The sequence below is a fragment of the Nyctereutes procyonoides genome, unplaced genomic scaffold, assembly GCF_905146905.1.
Source record: "Nyctereutes procyonoides isolate TBG_1078 unplaced genomic scaffold, NYPRO_anot_genome, whole genome shotgun sequence".
In the NCBI taxonomy this organism is placed as follows: Eukaryota; Metazoa; Chordata; class Mammalia; order Carnivora; family Canidae; genus Nyctereutes; species Nyctereutes procyonoides.
This window is the reverse complement of record NW_026575031.1, coordinates 1392896-1417384: the sequence shown is the minus strand read 5'-3', so window position 1 is coordinate 1417384 and position 24489 is coordinate 1392896.

The following is a 24489-nucleotide window of genomic DNA, read 5'->3' as shown; positions in this document are numbered from 1 at the left end:
GGGAGGGGCAAGACGGCGGAAGAGTAGGGTCCCCAGGTCACTTGTCCCCACCAAATTACCTAGATAACCTTCAAATCATCCTGAAAATCTATGAATTCGGCCTGAGATTTAAAGAGAGACCAGCTGGAATGCCACAGTGAGAAGAGTTCGCGATTCTATCAAGGTAGGAAGACGGGGAAAAAGAAATAAAGAAACAAAAGGCCTCCGAGGGGGAGGGGCCCAGCGAGGAGCCGGGCTGAGGCCGGGGCGAGTGTCCCCAGGACAGGAGAGCCCCGTCCGGGAGAAGCAGGAGCTGCACCAACCTTCCCGGGCGGAAAGGGGCTCGCAGGGAGTTGGAGCAGGACCCAGGAGGGCAGGGATGCCCTCGGGCTCCCTGGGACACTAACAGGGACCTGCACGCCCTGGGAGAGTGCGCCGAGCTCCCTAAGGGCTGCAGCACGCACGGCGGGACCCAGAGCAGGTCGGAGGGGCTCGGGCGCGGCTCCGCGGAGGGGGCTGTGCGGCAGGAGCGCGAATCCAACAGCGCAGGCCCCGGGGCACAGGGCGCCGGGACACAGCCCAGGATCCGGCCTCCCCCGGGACAGGCAGAGGCCGGGAGGGCCCAGGACAGCAAGGACGCTCCTGCCCCGAGCTGAGCAGATCAGCGGCCCCGCCCCGGAGCCTCCAGGCCCTGCGGACGGAGAGCTCTGGAGCTACTGCGGGAGCTGACTCCAGGGCAGCAGAGCTGGCCCCGCCACTGCGGTTGTTCCTCCTGGGGCCTCGCGGGGTGAACAACCCCCACTGAGCCCTGCACTAGGCAGGGGGCAGAGCAGATCCCCCAAGTGCTAACACCAGAAAATCAGCACAACAGGCCCCTCCCCCAGAAGACCAGCTGGACGGACCAGTTCCAGGGAAAGTCAAGGGACTTAAAGTCTACAGAATCAGAAGATACTCCCCCGTGGGTTTTTTTTTTGTTTGTTTGTTTGTTTTTTTTGGCTTTTTGATTTCTGTCTGCTTCCCCCCCCTTTTCTTTTTCCTTTCTTTTTCTTTCTCTTTTTCTTCTCTTTTTTCTTTTTTCTTCCTTTTTTTTTCTTTTTCTCTTTTCTTTCCTTATTTCTCCCCTCTCTTTTTCTCCTTTTCCCAATACAACTTGTTTTTGGCCACTCTGCACTGAGCAAAATGACTAGAAGGAAAACCTCACCTCAAAAGAAAGAATCAGAAACAGTCCTCTCTCCCACAGAGTTACAAAATCTGGATTACAATTCAATGTCAGAAAGCCAATTCAGAAGCACTATTACACAGCTACTGGTGGCTCTAGAAAAAAGCATAAGCGACTCAAGAGACTTCATGACTGCAGAATTTAGATCTAATCAGGCAGAAATTAAAAATCAATTGAATGAGATGCAATCCAAACAAGAAGTCCTAACGACGAGGGTTAACGACGTGGAAGAACGAGTGAGTGACATAGAAGACAACTTGATGGCAAAGAGGGAAACTGAGGAAAAAAGAGACAAACAACTAAAAGACCATGAAGATAGATTAAGGGAAATAAACGACAGCCTGAGGAAGAAAAACCTACGTTTAACTGGGGTTCCAGAGGGCACCGAAAGGGACAGAGGTCCAGAATATGTATTTGAACAAATTATAGCTGAAAACTTTCCTAATCTGGGAAGGGAAACAGGCATTCAGATCCAGGAAATAGAGAGATCCCCCCCTAAAAATCAATAAAAAAGCAGCAAGAGACAAGAAATCCCTGACTTTTATGGGGAGGAGTATTAGGGTAACAGCAGACCTCTCCACAGAGACCTGGCAGGCCAGAAAGGGCTGGCAGGATATATTCAGGGTCCTAAATGAGAAGGACATGCAACCAAGAATACTTTATCCAAGCAAGGCTCTCATTCATAATGGAAGGAGAGATAAAGAGCTTCCAAGACAGGCAGGAACTCAAAGAATATGTGACCTCCAAACCAGCTCTGCAAGAAATTTTAAGGGGGACTCTTAAAATTCACCTTTAAGAAGAAGTTCAGTGGAACAATCCACAAAAACAAGGACTGAATAGATATCATGGTGACACTAAACTCATATCTTTCAATAGTAACTCTGAACGTGAACGGGCTTAATGACCCCATCAAAAGGTGCAGGGTTTCAGACTGGATAAAAAAGCAGGACCCATCTATTTGCTGTCTACAAGAGACTCATTTTAGACAGAAGGACACCTACAGCCTGAAAATAAAAGGTTGGAGAACCATTTACCATTCAAATGGTCCTCTAAAGAAAGCAGGGGTAGCCATCCTTATATCAGATAAACTAAAATTTACCCCGAAGACTGTAGTGAGAGATGAAGAGGGACACTATATCATACTTAAAGGATCTATCCAACAAGAGGACTTAACAATCCTCAATATATATGCCCCGAATGTGGGAGATGCCAATATATCAATCAATTAATAACCAGTGTTAAAGCGTACTTAGATAATAATACTTATACTTGGTGACTTCAATCTAGCATTTTCTACACTCGATAGGTCTTCTAAACACAACATCTCCAAAGAAACAAGAGGTTTAAATGATACACTGGACCAGATGGATCTCACAGATATCTACAGAACTTTACGTCCAAACTCAACTGAATACACATTCTTCTCAAGTGCACATGGAACTTTCTCCAGAGTAGACCACATACTGGGTCACAAATCGGGTCTGAACCGATACCAAAAGATTGGGATCGTCCCCTGTATATTCTCAGATCATAATGCCTTGAAATTAGTACTAAATCACAACAAGAAGTTTGGAAGGACCTCAAACACGTGGAGGTTAAGGACCATCCTACTAAACGATGAAAGGGTCAACCAGGAAATTAAGGAAGAATTAAAATATTCATGGAAACTAATGAGAATGAAGATACAACCGTTCAAAATATTTGGGATGCAGCAAAAGCAGTCCTAAGGGGGAAATACATTGCAATACAAGCATCCATTCAAAAACTGGAAAGAACTCAAATACAAAAGCTAACCTTACACCTAAAGGAGTTAGAGAAAAAACAGCAAATAGATCCTACACCCAGCAGAAGAAGAGAGTTAATTAAGATTCGAGCAGAACTCAACGAAATCGAGACCAGAAACTGTGGAACAGATCAACAGAACCAGGAGTTAGTTCTTTGAAAGAATTAATAAGATAGATAAACCATTAGCCAGCCTTATTAAAAAGAAGAGAGAGAAGACTCAAATTAATAAAATCATGAATGAGAAAGGAGAGATCACTACCAACACCAAGGAAATACAAACGATTTTAAAAACATATTATGAACAGCTATACGCCAGTAAATTAGGCAATCTAGAAGAAATGGACACATTCCTGGAAAGCCACAAACTACCAAAACTGGAACAGGAAGAAACAGAAAACCTGAACAGGCCAATAACCAGGGAGGAAATTGAAGCAGTCATCAAAAACCTCCCAAGACACAAGAGTCCAGGGCCAGATGGCTTCCCAGGGGAATTCTATCAAACGTTTAAAGAAGAAACCATACCTATTCTACTAAAGCTGTTTGGAAAGATAGAAAGAGATGGAGTCCTTCCAAATTTGTTCTATGAGGCCAGCATCACCTTAATTCCAAAACCAGACAAAGACCCCACCAAAAAGGAGAATTACAGACCACTATCCCTGATGAACATGGATGCAAAAATTCTCAACAAGATACTAGCCAATAGGATCCAACAGTACATTAAGAAAATTATTCATCATGACTAAGTAGGATTTATCCCCGGGACGCAAAGCTGGTTCAACACTCGTAAAACAATCAATGTGATTCATCATATCAGCAAGAGAAAAACCAAGAACCATATGATCCTCTCATTAGATGCAGAGAAAGCATTTGACAAAATACAGCATCCATTCCTGATCAAAACTCTTCAGAGTGTAGGGATAGAGGGAACATTCCTCAACATCTTAAAAGTCATCTACGAAAAGCCCACAGCAAATATCATTCTCAATGGGGAAGCACTGGGAGCCTTTCCCCTAAGATCAGGAACAAGACAGGGATGTCCACTCTCACCACTGCTATTCAACATGGTACTGGAAGTCCTAGCCTCAGCAATCAGACAACAAAAAGACATTAAAGGCATTCAAATTGGCAAAGAAGAAGTCAAACTCTCCCTCTTCGCCGATGACATGATACTCTACTTAGAAAACCCAAAAGCCTCCACCCCAAGATTGCTAGAACTCATACAGCAATTTGGTAGCGTGGCAGGATACAAAATCAATGTCCAGAAATCAATGGCATTTCTATACACTAACAATGAGACTGAAGAAAGAGAAATTAAGGAGTCAATCCCATTTACAATTGCACCCAAAAGCATAAGATACCTAGGAATAAACCTAACCAAAGAGGTAAAGGATCTATACCCTAAAAACTACAGAACACTTCTGAAAGAAATTGAGGAAGACACAAAGAGATGGAAAAATATTCCATGCTCATGGATTGGCAGAATTAATATTGTGAAAAGTCAATGTTACCCAGGGCAATTTACACGTTTAATGCAATCCCTATCAAAATACCATGGACTTTCTTCAGAGAATTAGAACAAATTATTTTAAGATTTGTGTGGAATCAGAAAAGACCCCGAATAGCCAGGGGAATTTTAAAAAAGAAAACCATATCTGGGGGCATCACAATGCCAGATTTCAGGTTGTACTACAAAGCTGTGGTCATCAAGACAGTGTGGTACTGGCACAAAAACAGACACATAGATCAATGGAACAGAATAGAGAACCCAGAAGTGGACCCTGAACTTTATGGTCAACTAATATTCGATAAAGGAGGAAAGACTATCCATTGGAAGAAAGACAGTCTCTTCAATAAATGGTGCTGGGAAAATTGGACATCCACATGCAGAAGAATGAAACTAGACCACTCGTCTCTTGCACCATACACAAAGATAAACTCAAAATGGATGAAAGATCTAAATGTGAGACAAGATTCCATCAAAATCCTAGAGGAGAACACAGGCAACACCCTTTTTGAACTCGGCCACAGTAACTTCTTGCAAGATACATCCACGAAGGCAAAAGAAACAAAAGCAAAAATGAACTATTGGGACTTCATCAAGATAAGAAGCTTTTGCACAGCAAAGGATACAGTCAACAAAACTCAAAGACAATCTACAGAATGGGAGAAGATATTTGCAAATAACGTATCAGATAAAGGGCTAGTTTCCAAGATCTATAAAGACTATTAAACTCAACAGCAAAGAAACAAACAATCCAATCATGAAATGGGCAAAAGACATGAAGAGAAATCTCACAGAGGAAGACATAGACATGGCCAACATGCACATGAGAAAATGCTCTGCATCACTTGCCATCAGGGAAATACAAATCAAAACCACAATGAGATACCACCTCACACCAGTGAGAAAGGGGAAAATTAACAAGGCAGGAAACCACAAATGTTGGAGAGGTTGCGGAGAAAAGGGAACCCTCTTACACTGTTGGTGGGAATGTGAACTGGTGCAGCCACTCTGGAAAACTGTGTGGAGGTTCCTCAAAGAGTTAAAAATAGACCTGCCCTACGACCCAGCAATTGCACTGTTAGGGATTTACCCCAAAGATTCAGAGGCAATGAAACGCCGGGACACCTGCACCCCGATGTTTCTAGCAGCAATGTCCACAATAGCCAAACTGTGGAAGGAGCCTCGGTGTCCATCGAAAGATGAATGGATAAAGATGTGGTTTATGTATACAATGGAATATTCCTCAGCCATTAGAAACGACAAATACCCACCATTTGCTTCAATCTGGATGGAACTGGAGGGTATTATGCTGAGTGAAGTAAGTAAATCGGAGAAGGACAAACAGTATATGGTCTCATTCATTTGGGGAATATAAATAATAGTGAAAGGGAATATAAGGGAAGGGAGAAGAAATGTGTGGGAAATATCAGAAAGGGAGACAGAACATAAAGACTCCTAACTCTGGGAAACGAACTAGGGGTGGTAGAAGGGGAGGAGGGTGGGGGGTGGGGGTGAATGGGTGATGGGCACTGAGGGGGACACTTGACGGGATGAGCACTGGGTGTTATTCTGTATGTTGATAAATTGAACACCAATAAAAAATAAATCTATTATAAAAAAAAGAAATACTGGCTGAAATTCTCCAAATTTAACAAAAAGTATAAACCCACAGATCAAAGAAGCTCTATGGACCTTAAGGAGGATAAACATAAAGGAAAGTATAAAAATAAAGTTGTAAAAAGCCAGTGATAAAAAGAATATTATAAAAGCAGTCAGAGAAAAGAATATTATATACGAAACCAAACAAAAGAATAATTAAGGACTTCTTGGCTGAACATGCATGCTGGAAGGCAATGAATGACAACTTTAAAATACTGAAAGATAAGGGATTAAAAGAGTCAACCTAGAATCTGACATGCAGTAAAAATATCTTCCAAACTAAAAGGAAAACAAAGATTTTTCAGACAATTAAAAGCCAGACAATTCATCTTCAGCTGACTTAAGACCACAGGAAATGTCAAAAAATTGTTAATTTTTTTTTTCTGGCAAAGGGAAAAAAAATCGGAAGAGGGGCACCTGGGTGGCTCAGTTGATTGAGGGTCCAACTCTTGGTTTCAGCTCACATCATGATCTCAGGGTCATGAGATGAGCCTGCACTCAGCAAGGAGTCAGCTTAAGACTCTTTCTCCCTCTCTCCCTCCCCCTGACTCTCTCTCTAAAATGAATAAATAAATCTTTTTAAAAAATCAGAAGAAAATTTGGAAAATACCAAAAATTATAAACATGTAAGTTAATACACAGGACATTTTCCTCATTATTGAAGTTATTTAAAAATATAATTAACTGAAATAAAAATAATGTGTGGTTTATAACATCTGGACATAGAGATGCTAACAACAATAGCAGTACATTCAAGAAGCAGAAATGGAAATATTCTGTTTTAAGAGTCAGACATTTGTGTGAAGCAGTATAATTTAAAATACACTGTGATAAATTAAATTTGCATATTATAAACTATAGAGTTATTTGGGTTTTAAAAATGCTATCTCCAATGGTAGATATAACATGGAATCCTAGAAAGCACTCTAGCTAAAAGAAGATAGAAAATTATGTAAAAAGGAAGAAAAACAAATGGAAAGTGGATTAAAACTCAACTATGCTGATAGTTACATTAAATATAAATCACCTAAACACTCCAATTTAAAGTCAGGGTTTATCAGACTGGGTAAAAAAGTAAGGCTCAATTATACATCATCTCCAAGAAACTCATTTTAAATATAAAATTATAAATAAGGTACCAGTAGAAGGGTGGAAAAAGCTATATATACAAATACTAATTATAGAAAGCTTGAGTGGCTATATTAATATCAGGAGAAATAAACTTTGAAATGAGATATGTTACCAGGGATAAAGAGAGAAGATTCATAATGATAAGGAGTCAATTTATCAGAGAGAAAGAGCAATCCTAAACTTCCTAAACTACTAAACTACCTAAAATCCTAAACTACCAGTTTGTATCTGGTAACAGAACTTCAAAATACATAAGCAAAGCTATCAGAACTGGTCTGAGATATCTATCATCTATCTATCTATCTATCTATCTATCTATCTATCTATCTATCTATCTTCACAATTATATTTGGAGATTTCAATACTCCTGTCTTGGTAGTCAACAGATCAAGCTGATAGAAAATCAGTAGGAATATAGAAGAACTAAACAACATTGCTACCAATTTTACCTAATTGATATTTATAAGATACACTACCCAATAACTACAGAATACATATTCTTTCAAGTGCATATGGAATTTATCAAAATCATCAACATACTGTACCATTAATAAATCTTAAAATATCAACATCATAAAAATATGTTACACTGATAAATGGAATTAAATTCAGATACTAATAAGTGGAACTACCTGGAAAATTCCAAATATTTGGAATTTCTAATTTCCAAATATTAGACACCACATTTGAAGAATAACTTCATAGGTCAAAAAGAAAAGAGTCACAGGGGAAATTAGAAAACATTTGAGATGTAGCAAAAGTGGTGATCAGAGGAAAATTTATAGTCTTACTTACTTAGTGATGGCCCCTCTTCCATGCTGGTCAACATCTTAACATTTATTCCCTGGACTAGGGCATATCAGGCACTGTTGATGCATGGTCAACTCACAGAAAACAGAGGATTCAGTAACCATCTTCTTCTTGAAAACTAAATGCTAATGTCTTAGCTTTTTTTTTAATTAATTAATTTATTTTTTTATTATTTTTTTATTGGAGTTCAATTTGCCAACATATAGCATAACACCCAGTGCTCATCCCGCCAAGTGCCCCCCTCAGTGCCCATCACCCAGTCACCCCAAACCCCCACCCACTTCCCCTTCCACTACCCCTTGTTCATTTTCTAGAATTAGGTGTCTCTCATGTTTTGTCACCCTCACTGATATTTTCACTCATTTTCTCTCCTTTCCCTTTATTCCCTTTCACTAATTTTTATATTCCCCAAATGAATGAGACCATATAATGTTTTCCCTTTTCTGATTGACTTATTTCACTCAGCATAATACCCTCCAGGTCCCTCCACGTCGAAGCAAATAGTGAGTATTTCTCGTTTCTAATGGCTGAATAATATTCCATTGTATACATAAACCACATCTTCTTTATCCATTCATCTTTCGATGGACACCGAGGCTCCTTCCACAGTTTGGCTATTGTGGACATTGCTACAAAGGATCTTAATGTCTTAGCTTTTGCTGCTCCACTAGGCCTCCTCTGGGAGGCGATCCTCCCAGATCACCTTTATATTAGATCTCAAATCCGAGATCCTCTGACAAGCACTCAGAGCTTCCAGGCAACTTTTTAGTCCCCAGAACTTAAGCATGTAGAACCAACAATCACAAGACAGCTGAGGAGAACGTCTAACATAAAAACCAAGAAAGTAGGGATCCCTGGGTGGCGCAGCGGTTTGGCGCCTGCCTTTGGCCCAGGGCGCGATCCTGGCGACCCGGGATCGAATCCCACATTGGGCTCCCGATGCATGGAGCCTGCTTCTCTCTCTCCTCTCTCTCTCTCTCTCTCTCTCTCTGTGTGTGTGACTATCATAAATAAATAAATAAAAAAAAAAGATTTAAAACCAAGAAAGTAGATAGCAAAAAGAAGAAAGATCTTGTCACTCCACACCTACTAGATCGAGACTTCAGTGGTGGCTACTTTTTTCAGCAACCCTATCTTTTGCTACCTAACCCTCTTCCATGCTCCAATTCTTATCAGCTTCCTATAGTACTCTTCACCCACCTTTTCCCTCTTCAGGCCCAGGGCTGGTAAATGGCTTTTTGTTGTCGCTAGCTTCTAGGAACCTTACAAACCCAAGCTGGTTTTCTTAATTGGTCTGGACATAACCTCTTCATTAAGTTATTCTCAGTTTAAACCCTTCTGAATGTACCAACTATTTTCTGCCAGGACTCTGACTGATAGAGTCATTGGCATCAGGAATGGTGTTTATTTCCTACCCTGTAGCTTGCTTGAGTATTACTAAAGCATCTAGGGTGCTTGCTTACTTGATGCTTGCCATGCCCAGTTAGAATAATAGCAGCGATGTAATGGGCCAGTGTAATCTTTTAAGAGAAATCAAAATAATGAGACTCCTTTCAGATTATATTATGATAGATAAAAGGTAAATTGTCATGGTCCTAAAGTCAGACAATGATGGCATACTGCTGTCTCTTACAGATGAAGATGAATTGATTGGCATGAAAATAAAGCATTTTTTAAATCAATAAATGCATATTAGCTCCCAGAGGCTATGCTGATAATACTCAGTAAGGATACCATGTCTGAAACAGCACTTCTAAATTTCATCCCATGTAATAAAATTTATAAGAATCCAGTTATTCTCTGAAAGCCATCTGTTCCCTCACTAGCCAAAAGAGAATTTAAATGGGAGCATGGTATAAATCACCACCCCTACATCTTTCAAATCTTCTATCATGGCACAGATCTCTGCAATTACCCCAAGAATGTAGCATATGTTTTCAACTAGTAGAAAAAATATTGTGTCGTTCCTCTCAGAACACACAAGTCTGGAAACCAAAGGTAGATTAGCCCCTTACAATATTATACTTAATAAATCATTTGCATGATTTTTGCTTCTTATCCTGGCAACCTTGGACTTGCTGGGTTTGGATCCTAGTGACCCACGGAGCAATGCTTCTACTAGGGAATGCAGTCATGATTTTCTTAGACAGGAAGCTAAGAGTGCAACTTGGCCATTTTAGGTTCTCATACATTAGAGATATATGTATTTCATTTCAGCGCCTAACAAAACGAATGTCTTCCATAGAATATTTTGAATTGGACCTAGAGTACTAAATGCCTATAGTACAAAAACATCTTTAAAAACCCAGTGGTAAATATAAAGTTACATATTTTGAAAAATATTAAGGAACAAATAGTACAGAATGAATGTCCATATTAATATTGAAACAATACAAGGAAGCTACTGTGAAACAAATACTTTCTAAGATTCCTGGTAAAAGAGTAAATTGGAATACATCCTTGCAGAACTATTTGGTAATATATACCTGACACAGAGGTTGATGGTTATGGCTCAAAGGCCAAATACAGCACACAGGCCATTTTTGTATACCCTGTGAGCTAAGAATGGGTTTTGCATTTCTTTCATTTTTAAAGGAAAGGAAGGAGAAGGAGGGGCTGGGAGTGAGAATAAGAGAGGAGGAGAAAGAAAAGCAGCGACAGAGCCCTTCTGGCCGGTCTCTTTACACAAAAATTCTGCTGACTTCCATTCTAAAAGGTTACACATGTTCTATCCTTTAACCAATAATGGTTTGTGTGCATCTGTCCTGTTAGAAAAATCATTTTGTTAATCAAGATCTATTACAAAGTGATATTAGGGGTGCCTGGATGGCCAACTGGGTTAAGAATCCAACTCTTGATTTTGGCTCAGGTCACAATCCTGCAGTCATGAGAGGAGCCTCACATCAGGCTCCATGCTCAGTGTGGAGTCAATTTGAGATTCTCTTCCTCTCCATTTGCCCTTTCCCTTGCTCATGCTCTCTCTCTCTCTCTAAAATAAGTAGGTGAATCTTTAAAAAAAGGGGATAAGATGTCTATCAAAGTACAATTTATGAAAGTAAAAGGTGAGAAACTCAGTGCCATAAATACCACATAGATCCTTACTATTAAAATTATTCCCCTTGGTTTGGTGCTGAATTAGACACCATGGACAGCCAAAAGGAAGAATGGCACAGGACTCCCATTTCTCCAGAGGGTTCACTTTTAAGTTCAAATGGATGGTTCATACTTTACTGTATTCATTTTGAAATATTTTCGTTGTTTTTCATTCACCCTTCAAACTATAATATCCTCCAAACAAAACAAAAAACAACAACAAAAAACCTAAGCCACCAAAATGAGTTTCATGTTTTCACATAGAATATTAGAAGAGTCAGGATCTTTCCATAATGCTTTGTTCAGCTAAATCACAATATTTTATTTTCCTTTATACGGTGAATTTACTTGGTCAAACATAAAATTAACTCTAATCATCTTCAATTTGGTGACTTATTTTTCACATTTTATCAAAATCTGGAAATTGCCTTCTTTCCTGAGGGGATTGCTATTATCTCAAATGTGATTATGCTATGTCCAGGGACTACTGTCTTATCAGAAAACACAGCTCTAATTTAAAATGCACGTCAGTAGAAAAATCAATTTACTAAAAGAAAATTAACTTCATAGGCAAATCTTTCAGGAAAGCAACTGATCCAAAAGTGAGCTAAATCTATACTAAGAGTAGAATTGAATTCATTATATGTTTTTCAGTCAAGAAGAACTTATCACTATATTCCAGTTCATGATAAACATTCTCTGAAATGATTCCACTAAACAAATAATAGAATAGGAACTTTTTTTTTCTTTCTAAGAAATTATAAATAATCATAAGACTGTCAATAATGGCTTCTAAAGAGCGAGGAAGAATGAATTATATTGCACTAACAAGTATTTCAGGGGTAATATTTTTCCTGTGGGTTTACATTTTGTTTACCTACATAGAAGTGGACTTCCTTGCCAAATTTTCACAATTTGTCATTTAAAATAATAGTATGAGCCACTGCAGTGACTTGCCACTGATGAATGGAGGCACAAAATAATTTATTTTCTCTTACTTTATTTGAAATGACAGTCCTAGCTATCTCAGTGAGAGGGATATAGAAAATTCCTAGGGAAAGCCACAACCACTCTAGTACAAGGTTAGGGGAGAATGACAGTTGAGTGGATTCAGCACAATTGAAACAGGAGATACACCCAAGATGGCTCCAGCCATTCAGAATGAAAGGAAATAAAAACATATTTAATAGGGAAACTGGTAACATACATCAATCTATTCCTGCAGTAATGAATTCCAGATAGTTTAATTCTAAAATAATTTCACAATTTGCAATGGAATCAAGGATAGTATAAATTAACTGAAAAGAGAAAATAGTAAAGGAAAAATATGGATAATTGAAGATAAATTAGGAAAGATGTTACTTTGTTGGAGGGATTTGAAGCTGTTTTTCTTGTAGCTTTTTTTTTTTAATTTCTATTTTCTTTTAAGATGTTATTTACTTGAGAGAGAAAGAGAGAGCACCAGTTGGGGGAAAGGCAGAGGGAGGAGAAGCAGGCTCCCTACTTAGCAGGGAGCCCAACGAGGGGATTAATCCCCAGACTCCCAAGATCATGACCTGAGCTGAAGGCAGATGCTTAACCAACTGAGCCATCCAGGCACCCCTCATTTCTATTTTCAAAACATTGCCAATTTGAATCTTACTATTTGCACCATTAAAAAAAAAAAAAAGGCAAGAAGAAGAATGTTGAAATCCCATTGTGAAGGCTTCCATGATGAGCAGAAGTTAGACTGACCCTCTCCATGGGTTCTAAGAGATGGTGGAGGCAGGATTTTGTAAGCTGGGGAGCTGTCTTCAAACATGCTCTGACCTGAGAACCAGTAAAGGATAGTTTCCCACTTCCTGGATACTGGGGACCAAAAACTGAAAGGTTAACATTAAACATTTTTATTATGATTCTAATGACTGCAGGCCAGATGCTGTGGGAGCTCTGGATATTTCATTGTCAAATGGAGATATGCTCCCACTGGGGAGGTGTGGGAGGCAGAGGTCACCCCCAGAATTAGAAAGAGAGACTTTCTCTGGGCAATTCTGAGCTCCTCAAACCAGGAAGAGGCAAAAAAATGGGGGGCGGGGTTATGATTAATAGGTAGCATACTTTATCCTATTAAAGGGAAACAGAATTACTGGGGATTCACTGAGATATAAGAGGAGTCTGAGGACAGGTTAGCAGAAGACTCTCATGATGTTACCTAATCTGGACTGTTGAGGATTCAGACCTCTCAAAAGTAAAGGTTTGTCCCCGCCCTCCCCCCCTTCCCAAGAAAACCTCAAAGCAGCTAAAATGCTGGCTAAAGGCAAGAATAACTTGAAATGAGTAATGAATGGGAAAAAGCACAGTTTATGGCCTCGCAATTAGGTGGATAAACAGGGAGTCTTACCTGAACTTACATTTTCTTACATAATATTGGGATATCTAGAGATTGACAAATTACTTTCCTGTTTTCTCTTTCAATGGATACTATTTACTTTCTCTTCTTTTTCTCCCAGAGTCATTTAGTTTACATCAGTGCGTCATAAACACAAAAAGGCCAAGCAATGAGAATACCAAACTTTTCATTTGACATTGCCTCTGTGGCTTAAAACAAAAGGGTGGGGGGCAGCTTTGTTTGACCTGCACTTAATTTTGGAAAAATGTCTAAATCTCATTATCTGAATCTATCAGCCTTCAAAGGAATCTAGAATTGTGCTCACTTCGGCAGCACATATACAAAGGAAACTAGAATCTTACAGGAGCATCCTCAGATCCTCCATCTTACCAAATCCAGTGGCTAAGTCTCAGGCCTTGTCCCATGAAACCTTGCAGTAGTATCAGGCACAGTTGAACACACTTTTAGTTTCCTTGCCATTCCTTTCTAGAAACCACTTCCTCAACACTCTCCAACTCTTCCTCCTACTTCACTGTTCATTCCTCAGTCACCTCAGTGGCTTCTCATCTTCCCTATTTCTAAATCAAGGTTCTTAACCTTGGTACTGCTGACACTGCAGCTAGATGATTCTCCACTGTGGAAAGATGTTCTGTTAGTGGCATCTCTGGCCTCTACTCACTCCTTACCGGGAGCACCTCTTCCTCCTCACCAGCCAGTTGTGACAACTAAAAAATGTCTCCAGACATTGCTATATGTTACCTAGCTGAGAACCAGGGCTCTAGATGTTTTAGCCCTTCAAAAATCTGTCCTGTGCTCCCTTCTCCTCTCCATCTTCACTTACTTCCTTGGTCATCTTATTCAATCTCAAAGTTTGGGGGTTTTTTTGAAGATTTTATTTATTTATTCATGAGAGACACAGAGAGAGGCAGAGACATAGGCAGAGGGAGGAGAGGCAGGCTCTATGCAGGGAGCCCAATGCGGGACTCGATTCCATAACTCCAGGACCACATCCTGAGCCAAAGGCAGATGCTCAATCACTGAGTCACCCAGGTGTCCCAATCTCAAAGTTTTAAATACCGCCTAAATTCTAGTGACTTCTACATTAATCCATCCACCCAGACCTCTTTCCCATCTCACACAGGCACTGGCTGCTCAGTACACGGCTGTTAGACATCCTAAACTCTTCGATTTCCCCCCAACCTTGCCCCTTCCTCAGTCTTTCATCAATATTCACTCTAAGATTAGAAACCTTGGGTCCTCTCCTTCTCTAGCATTCCACATACACTTTATAAATAAGACCTGTGTGCTCTACCACCAAATAGTATCCCAAATCTGACCATTTGGCATACTGCTAGCTCCAAGTCTGAGACACTATCTACTCTCATCTGACAAACTGAAATAATCCCCCAGCTCTTCTTCCTTCTTCCACCCCTATCTCCTATAGATCCATGGGATCTTGTAAAAATCTCACAATGTTCCTCAGATCAAAATCCTGCTAAGCTTTCCATCCCAATTTAAAAAAAAAAAAAAGGCAATTCCTGGCCTTAAAAAAAACCTCACCTAATCTGACTCTGACCCCATCTACCTCTTTCTCCACCTCCTACCTTCTCCCTTATTCCATGCATTCCTGCCACCTCAACTTTCTTGCTGTTCTGTGAGTAAAACAACGTCACTCCAGCTTCTGGTGTTTACACTGGTGTTTCCTGGGCTAGAATTCTGTCTCTCCAATTATCACATGATGACCGATTTCTTGGCATCCTCATCAATGTAACAAAAAAACCCAGAAGAGATATGAAACTCCATCAGATAACTTAACTAAATAGTTGCTGCTTTTGTAGAAGTTTTTATGAGAGGAGGGAAAAACCACATAGAGCTAAAATATATGCTAAAACCATTAGTAAGGGTGAATCATCTATGTATCCCTTAACTCCCACAAGTAGAGAAGGGAGATAATGGCATACAAGAAGAAAGGAAATGACTTCAAAGATCTGTTTATAAGAGAATGAGATTATCTTTCTTTGCTCTTCAAGAAGAGCTTGAATGATGAAATTATGAGATTACCACTTGGAAGACACTTGAAGAGTCTCTGTCATTAATAAAACATTACTTTTATTTTCAAATTTCCTAACTCTGCTATTGAATGATTAAGCAAAGACAGGCCTGAAGATACTGAAGATAGAAAAAGAAAAAAAAAAGGTGAAAGGATAAAAAAGATCTCTATATAACAAAACCTTCCCAACCATCCAAATTCCTCTCCCCACTCTTTATGAAAGGTCAACTGATAGCACTTGGCTCCTGACATGTAACTATATCCTGTTCCTTTTTTGATGTCCTCACTGAGAGGGATTTAACTGCCCTTTCTTTGATCCATTAGATGGTCACTTCAAAGAGACCCCAAAGAAACAGCATTTGCCCAAAGAACTCCCCTGTCTTAGTAAATCCAGGCAAAACCCAAAAAGCAATTCATTCTAAATTTCACACATTATTGTCTTTCGCCCCTGTCAGTGACCTCAGCCTACAATATTGATTACCACTCTGCCTCCCAATATGAATCCTTTAATCAATCCTCTCCCAGAAAAGGGGGAACAGAGTTATCTAGTCTAATGCCCCAAGACCTATGATTTGCCCAAGAAGAAACCAAACAACCTAGCAAACTTGTCATAACTTTAAATCATTCACAATCCATTTCCTATCCAAAAGTCAAAGATGGAAAGATCCACAGTCCGTCTAGAGTATGCTTCAAGACTTTACTGGATAAAGATGGGTTCTTAGTTTAAAAGCCAAAGTACTTAAGCATCTTATTAAATTAACAAACATCTCTTGACTACTCTAACATGTAAATCAGATTTGTGAGGTCCCTGTGAATGATGACATACAAGTCCATGATAGTTTCTATAATTTTTCTAAGACTTTAGTGGATAAATGGGCAAAGGGAAAATAAGATAAATCACCATACCAGTGAGTATGAAGAAATGTTCAACATCACTAGTCATGAGAGATGCAAGTCAAAAGAGCAATAAAATACAACATTTCCCCCATCAAATCAGAAAGATTAAACCTTAAGAACATGCGATGTTGGTAAAAGAGCAGGAAAACAGGTGCTCCACTCTAAAAAAGCTAGATAGCACCTATCATGTTTACTAAGTTAGTCACATCGTACCTGGACATGGTAAGTTCCCACTAAATATTTGCTGAATAACTAAAAAAAAAATCAGTCCATGGATACGGTGCTGATGAGTGTATGCCAAATAAAATTTAGAGGAATAATTTCATAGCATTGAAATACAAATAGTAGTTACACTTTTAACACTGTACTTCTTCTAAGAATCCACTATAAAGGAACATACTATGCAAAAATGTTTGTTAATTATTAAAACACTAAAAAATCACAAACAAGCCAAGTGTCCAAAATTAGGTAAATAATAGTAATGGGTGGATAGTTCTCTGGACAGAATAGTTCACAATAATAAAAATAAGATTTATAAAATGTTTGAAGATATGGGAAAAGGTTTAACCTGTTAAGTCAAAAATTTGTATTTACATGAATATAAAGATTTTATTTAAGCATAGTAAAAAAATTGACCATAAATATATATTTTAATAGTAAGTTTTCTATGGGTAATGATAATAGAAAGTTTTGTTTTCTTCTGTCTTTATAAATCTCTCTATATGTTTCCATAATGGCCATAAAATACTTTTGTAATTTAAAAAAAGGTAAAATTCTGGGAGGGAGGGGCAAGATGGCGGAAGGGCAGGGTCCCCAAATCACCTGTCCCCACCAAATTACCTAGATAACCTTCAAACCATCCTGAAAATCTACGAATTCGGCCTGAGATGTAAAGAGAGACCAGCTGGAACGCTACAGTGAGAAGAGTCCGCGCTTCTATCAAGGTAGGAAGACGGGGAAAAAGAAATAAAGGAACAAAAGGCCTCCGAGGGGGAGGGGCCCGCGAGGAGCCGGGCTGAGGCCGGGGCGAGTGTCCCCAGGACAGGAGAGCCCCGTCCCGGAGGAGCAGGAGCTGCACCAACCTTCCCGGGCGGGCGGAAAGGGGCTCGCAGGGAGTTGGAGCAGGACCCAGGAGGGCGGGGATGCCCTCGGGCTCCCGGGGACACTAACAGACACCTGCGAGCGCAGGAGAGTGCGCCGAGCTCCCTAAGGGCTGCAGCGCGCACGGCGGGACCCGGAGCAGCTCGGAGGGGCTCGGGAGCGGCTCCAGGGAGGGAGCTGCAGGGCGGGAGCGCGAATCCAACAGCGCAGGCCCCGGAGCACAGGGCGCCGGGACACAGCCCAGGATCCGGCCTCCCCCGGGACAGGCAGAGGCCGGGAGGGCCCAGGACAGCGAGGACGCTCCTGCCCCGAGCTGAGCAGATCAGCGGCCCCGCCCCGGAGCCTCCAGGCCCTGCGGACAGAGAACCGAGAGCCCCGAGCCCGTAGTTCCTGCGGAGGCTAAATCCAGGCTTCCAGAGTTGCCATAGCAACTGCTGCTGTTCCTCCTGGGGCCTGACGGGGTAAACAACCCCCGCTGAGCCCTGCAGCAGGCAGGGGCAGAGCAGCTCCCCCAAGTGCTAACACCTGAGAATCAGCACAGCAGGCCCCTCCCCCAGAAGACCAGCTGGACGGACCAGTGATACTCCCCCGTGTTCCAATACAACTTGTTTTTGGCCACTCTGCACTGAGCAAAATGACTAGAAGGAAAACCTCACTTCAAAAGAAAGAATCAGAAACAGCCCTCTCTCCCACAGAGTTACAAAATCTGGATTACACTTCAATGTCAGAAAGCCAATTCAGAAGCACCATTATACAGCTACTGGTGGCTCTAGAAAAAAGCATTAAGGCCTCACGAGACTTCATGACTGCAGAATTTAGATCCAATCAGGCAGAAATTAAAAATCAATTGAATGAGATGCAATCCAAACTAGAAGTCCTAACGACGAGGGTTGACGAGGTGGAAGAACGAGTGAGTGACATAGAAGACAAGTTAATGGCAAAGAGGGAAACTGAGGAAAAAAGAGACAATCAATTAAGAGACCATGAAGACAGATTAAGGCAAATAAATGACACTCTAAGGAAGAAAAACCTACGTTTAATTGGGGTTCCCGAGGGCGCCGAAAGGGACAGAGGGCCAGAATATGTATTTGAACAAATCCTAGCTGAAAACTTTCCCAATCTGGGAAGGGAAACAGGCATTCAGATCCAGGAAATAGAGAGATCCCCCCCTAAAATCAATAAAAACCGTTCAACACCTCGACATCTAATAGTGAAGCTTGCAAATTCCAAAGATAAAGAGAAGATCCTTAAAGCAGCAAGAGACAAGAAGTCCCTGACTTTCATGGGGAGGAATATTAGGGTAACAGCAGACCTCTCCACAGAGACCTGGCAGGCCAGAAAGGGCTGGCAGGATATATTCAGGGTCCTAAATGAGAAGAACATGCAACCAAGAATACTTTATCCAGCAAGGCTCTCATTCAAAATGGAAGGAGAGATAAAGAGCTTCCAAGACAGGCAGGAACTGAAAGAATATGTGACCTCCAAACCAGCTCTGCAAGAAATTTTAAGGGGGACTCTTAAAAATCCCCTTTAAGAAGAAGTTCAAGTAACTCTGAACGTGAATGGGCTTAATGACCCCATCAAAAGGCACAGAGTTTCAGACTGGATAAAAAAAACAGGACCCATCTATTTGCTGTCTACAAGAGACTCATTTTAGACAGAAGGACACCTACAACCTGAAAATAAAAGGTTGGAGAACCATTTACCATTCAAATGGTTCTCAAAATATACCCTAAAAACTACAGAACACTTCTGAAAGAAATTGAGGAAGACACAAAGAGATGGAAAAATATTCCATGCTCATGGATTGGCAGAATTAATATTGTGAAAATGTCAATGTTACCCAGGGCAATTTACACGTATAATGCAATCCCTATCAAAATACCATGGACTTTCTTCAGAGACTTAGAACAAATTATTTTAAGATTTGTGTGGAATCAGAAAAGACCCCAAACAGCCAGGGGAATTTTAAAAAAAGAAAACCATATCTGGGGGCATCACAATGCCAGATTTCAGGTTATACCTCAAAGCTGTGTTCATCAAGACAGTGTGGTACTGGCACAAAAACAGACATATAGATCAATGGAACAGAACAGAGAACCCAGAAGTGGACCCTGAACTTTATGCTCAACTAATATACGATAAAGGAGGAAAGACGATCCACTAGAAGAAAGACAGTCTCTTCAATAAATGGTGCTGGGAAAATTGGACATCCACATGCAGAAGAATGAAACTGGACCACTCTCTTGCACCATACACAAAGATAAACTCAAAATGGATGAAAGATCTAAATGTGAGACAAGATTCCATCAAAATCCCAGAGAAGAACTCAGGCAACACCCTTTTTGAACTTGGCCACAGTAACCGGAGAAGGACAAACAGTGTATGTTCTCATTCATTTGGGGAATATGAATAATAGCGAAAGGGAATATAAGGGAAGGGAGAAGAAATGTGTGAGAAATATCAGAAAGGGAGACAGAACATAAAGACTTCTAACTCTGGGAAATGAACTAGGGGTGGTGGAGGGGGAGGAGGGCGGGGGGTGGGGGTGAATGGGTGACGGGCACTGAGGGGTACACTTGACGGGATGAGCACTGGGTGTTATTCTGTATGTTGGTAAATTGAACACCAATAAAAAATAATTTATAAAAAAAAAGGTAAAATTCTGTATTAATAGAATAGAAAGTTTACTTTCTGAGGAGGGATTTTCTGTCACACACCCTAAATAACATCAGTAAGGTATGACTACTATCTGTCTTTGTATAGCACCTACAATAATAATTATTCAGAGTAAATGAGATAATACACATGAATAAGTGCTAGGTAATTATAAACTGCTATTCAAATGTTAGTTTTAAATTCTTTATGGTATGTCATTTCTTACTTTGTATTTATTTCTGATGTCATACTTCCCTCCTATTCCATGAACTGTTTCATTTCTGTGTTTTCTATGGTGCTTTGCATATGCCTTCTACAGATTGCACTGATTTTTTAATGTATGTTGCAAAAGGCCTCTCATCCTATACAAGTAATTTAAAATATGAAAAGACTTCAAAGGACCCTGAGAAATGCAAACCAAAACACAATGACGTATCACTTCATATCCACTAAGATGGCAAAATCAAAGAGGTGGATAATAATAAATGTTGACAAGGATGTGGAGAAACTGGAATTCTTACACATTGCTGGTAGGGATGTAAAATGGTACAACGGGTTTTGGAAAACAACCTAGTGTTTCCTCAAAAGGTTAAATATAGAATGATAATATGGCCCAGCAGTTCCACTCCTAGGTATGTACCCAAGAGAAATGAAAACACATGTCCACTTCAAAACTTGTACACAAACACACATTGTAGCATTATCCGTAATAGCCAAAAAGGTAGAGACAACCCAGATCTCCATCTACTTATGAATAGATTAACCAAAAGTGCTATATGTGTATGGTGGAATATTTTTTGGCAATAAAAAGGATAAATCTTGACGACATTCTGCTAAGTAAAGAAACCAGTTACAGATACTATCTATTGATGATTCCATTTTAACAGAAACGTCCAGACAGGCAAATCGACAGAGGCAGAAGGTAACTTAGTGTTTACCTAGGGCTGGAGAGAACTGAGAAATGGTGAGTGATTGCTAATGAGAGTTGTGTTTTTAAGGAGGATAATGAAATGTTCAAAAATTGATTGTGGTGATAGTTGCACATCTCTGTGAATTTAGCAAAAACCGTTGAATTATACATTTTAAATGGGTGAATTGTATGGCATATGTATTGCATCTCCATAAGGTTGTTCTATTCTCTTTTAAAGACCCTGTGAGTTAAACATTTCATGTAAGTTGGTAGTACTATATATTGGTGTCATTTTTTGGGAAGAACAGCACAGACAAAATATTCACATATCTTTGTTTCTTATATTTCTACAAATTTAAATAAATTATTTTTTAAAGATTTTAGTTTATTTATTTGAGAAGGAGCATAAGCGGGGCAGGAAGGTTGGAGGGCAGAGGGAGAAGGAGAAGCAGACTCACTGCTTAGCATGGAGCCCAAGACCCCAAGATCATGACCTGAGTTGAAGGCAGATGCTTAATTGAGTCATCCAGGTGCCTCCTAAAGAAATTATTTAAAAGAGACAAAAAACTAGGTGTTTAAAGATGCCAACCACAGTACTTTCTATTAGTTTCAACTTGGAAACAATTTAAATGTCTAACAATGGATTTAATATTTTCTTTCATCTACATGACAGAAGATAATCATCCATTAAAATCATAAAACTGTAGTTAGTAAGCTTATAGAGAAATATAAAAAGTTTCAAAAAATCATAGGTAGGTATGGAAGTATATAAAGTATAAAATAAATGACCTTAGTCATTTAAAACACCTATCTCTAAGAAAAGAACTGAGGTGGTTGGATTGTGGAAGATTTTTATTGTCATCTTTTTGTTTTCTGTAGCAGTTTTCTTATATGATCCTTTTAATTAAAAAAATTGAATTTGTTACTGCTCCATTAAACAAGTAGTAAGCACAGCAATCCAATAAAATGAAAAGGTTCCCTGGAGATGCCTAAAGGAAGAACACTGGGTACATGTGGGGAAGAACTTCAGGCACCGGTGTTAATTTAAACTCCATCACAAAAAAACACTGATGATATCAGAGGCAACAAGGTGGTCACCAAAACTCCAGGTCAGTAAGTGACTGGCAGGTTTTTCTCTCAGTATTGGTCAAGTACATGGTAACCAGCAACCATTGCTGCTCAGTCTATACAAGCTGAAGATACTGTCCTTGTTCTAGAACTCATACCCAAAAGTTAAGTAATCACATTATCTTTAATTAATACTTAAATAATAGGAGTATACAGACAGATGCCAAGAGTGTGGTTTTCTAGGAAGTGATGTGACAAGCGCAAGAAATGAAAGACCATTCAGAGCAGAGATCTGAGGGTTCCAGCTACTGTGTTCACACTGTCAGAAAGGCTCAGCTTTCACGTTACAGCTGCCCTCAGCAGTGCGGGTGGTCAAGGAATGAGTCAAAGGGAGAGTGGTGCTAATACAACCCTCCAATTTATTAGGTACTTTGACAAGAGAGAGTGTGTCTTTTTTCACAGTGCCTCTGCATATACAGGGGATGAAGAGACAAAATCCTTACAAGTAAAGTAGAATCAAAATGTCTAATACCCTCAAGACCTACGTACCTCTAAATACATTACATCTCAAAAGCAATGGTGTAACTCGGATGCCTTGCTCCAGAGCTCAACCTGTGTACTATGTCATCATTTGTTAATGGATCACTTACTTTCTGACATAGGGTTCCCTGAAGGGACAGCAGGCTCCTTGACATGGATTCAATCAACTTCCATGTAGGAGTTAAGCAAAATTAGTATTCCCAGGTTATGTGACTTAGGTCTGGTAGAAAGTTTGAATCCTCTAATGTTTTCAACTATCCAAGTCCCTTAACCTTTAAATTAGTAGTTAATAAAAATGAAGCAAAACTGTGAAGCTGGTGAAATTTAAGATCCCTCCAATTTACCCATTAAAAAGTTTATCGTTTAATACTCATTCAAAAAGGTACATGAACCTCTATGTTCATGGCAGCATTATTTACAACAGCCAAGATAAGGAAGCAGCCTAACTTTCCACTGAAAGTGGAATGGATAAAGATGTGGTACACACAGCAGAATAAAACTCAGTCATGAGTTTTATTTTGTCATCTATAGCAACATGGATGGACCTAGAGGGTATCATGCTAAGTGTAATAAGGCAGACAAAGAAAGGCAAATACCATATGATTTCATTTTTATGTGAAATCTAAAAAACAAAATAAATGAACAAACCCACAAACAACTAAACAACAGCAAAAAAAAAAGAAAGAAAGAAAGAAAGAAAGAAAGAAAGAAAGAAAGAAAGAAAAGAAACAGACTCATAAATACAAAGAACAAACATGGCTGCCAGAGCAAAGTGGGATGGGAGATAAGTGAATGGGCTTAAGAGGTACAGATTTCTAGTTATAAAATAATTCATAGGGATCAGAAGTACAGCATAGGGACTATAATCAATAATCTTGTAATAACTTTGTATGGTGACAGGTGCTAACTACATTGATTATGGTGAGCACTTTGTAATGTTCATAATTGTCAAATCACTATGTTGTGTACTAAAACTAACACAATACTACATGTCAACTCTATTTCAATTATTAAAAATTTATAAATAGGGACACTTGGGTGGCTGAGTGGTTGAGCATTTGCCTTTGGCTCAGGATGTGATCCTGAAGTCCTGGGAGCCTGCTTCTCCCTCTGCCTGTGTCTCTGCCTCTCTCTCTGTGTCTCTCATGAATAAATAAATAAAATCTTTTTTAAAATCTATAAATAAAAAATGTTCTCGAGTTAAAAAAATTTTTATTCTTCATTATTAAGTCAGAATTTTCTTACATTGAGGATTTAGAAGATATTTATGAGTAGAAGAAGAAACAGCCAAAGCCACCATATTCAGGGATGAATACTATGTACTTTTGTTCTAGTCTTTCTTTTGTGACACAATTTCTGTTGTCATACTCCAGTCGATATACCTGGGCTCCTGCAGAAAAATGGAAAAATCACCCTGCATCAATACACTGAGGTCCCTTCCTCTGCAGCCCACCTCATACCCCAAGTTCAATAGCGCCACTGTCTCCATTCGGTTACCCTTCTTCCCCTCCTAGACAGGATAGGATAATACCACCCCCCAAACACAAACACAGATTTACTGTCCTGCTCTGACCACTGTGGATGTGATTTCGGATGCTCCCTGTCAAAGTGGGTCCCACGGCCAGGGCAGTTCCTCCAGCCCTGATTCCTCCCAGACCATCCCCTTCTAGTTCAGGTCCCTGATGTAGCACCATATTTCAAAAAGAACTTGCTGTAA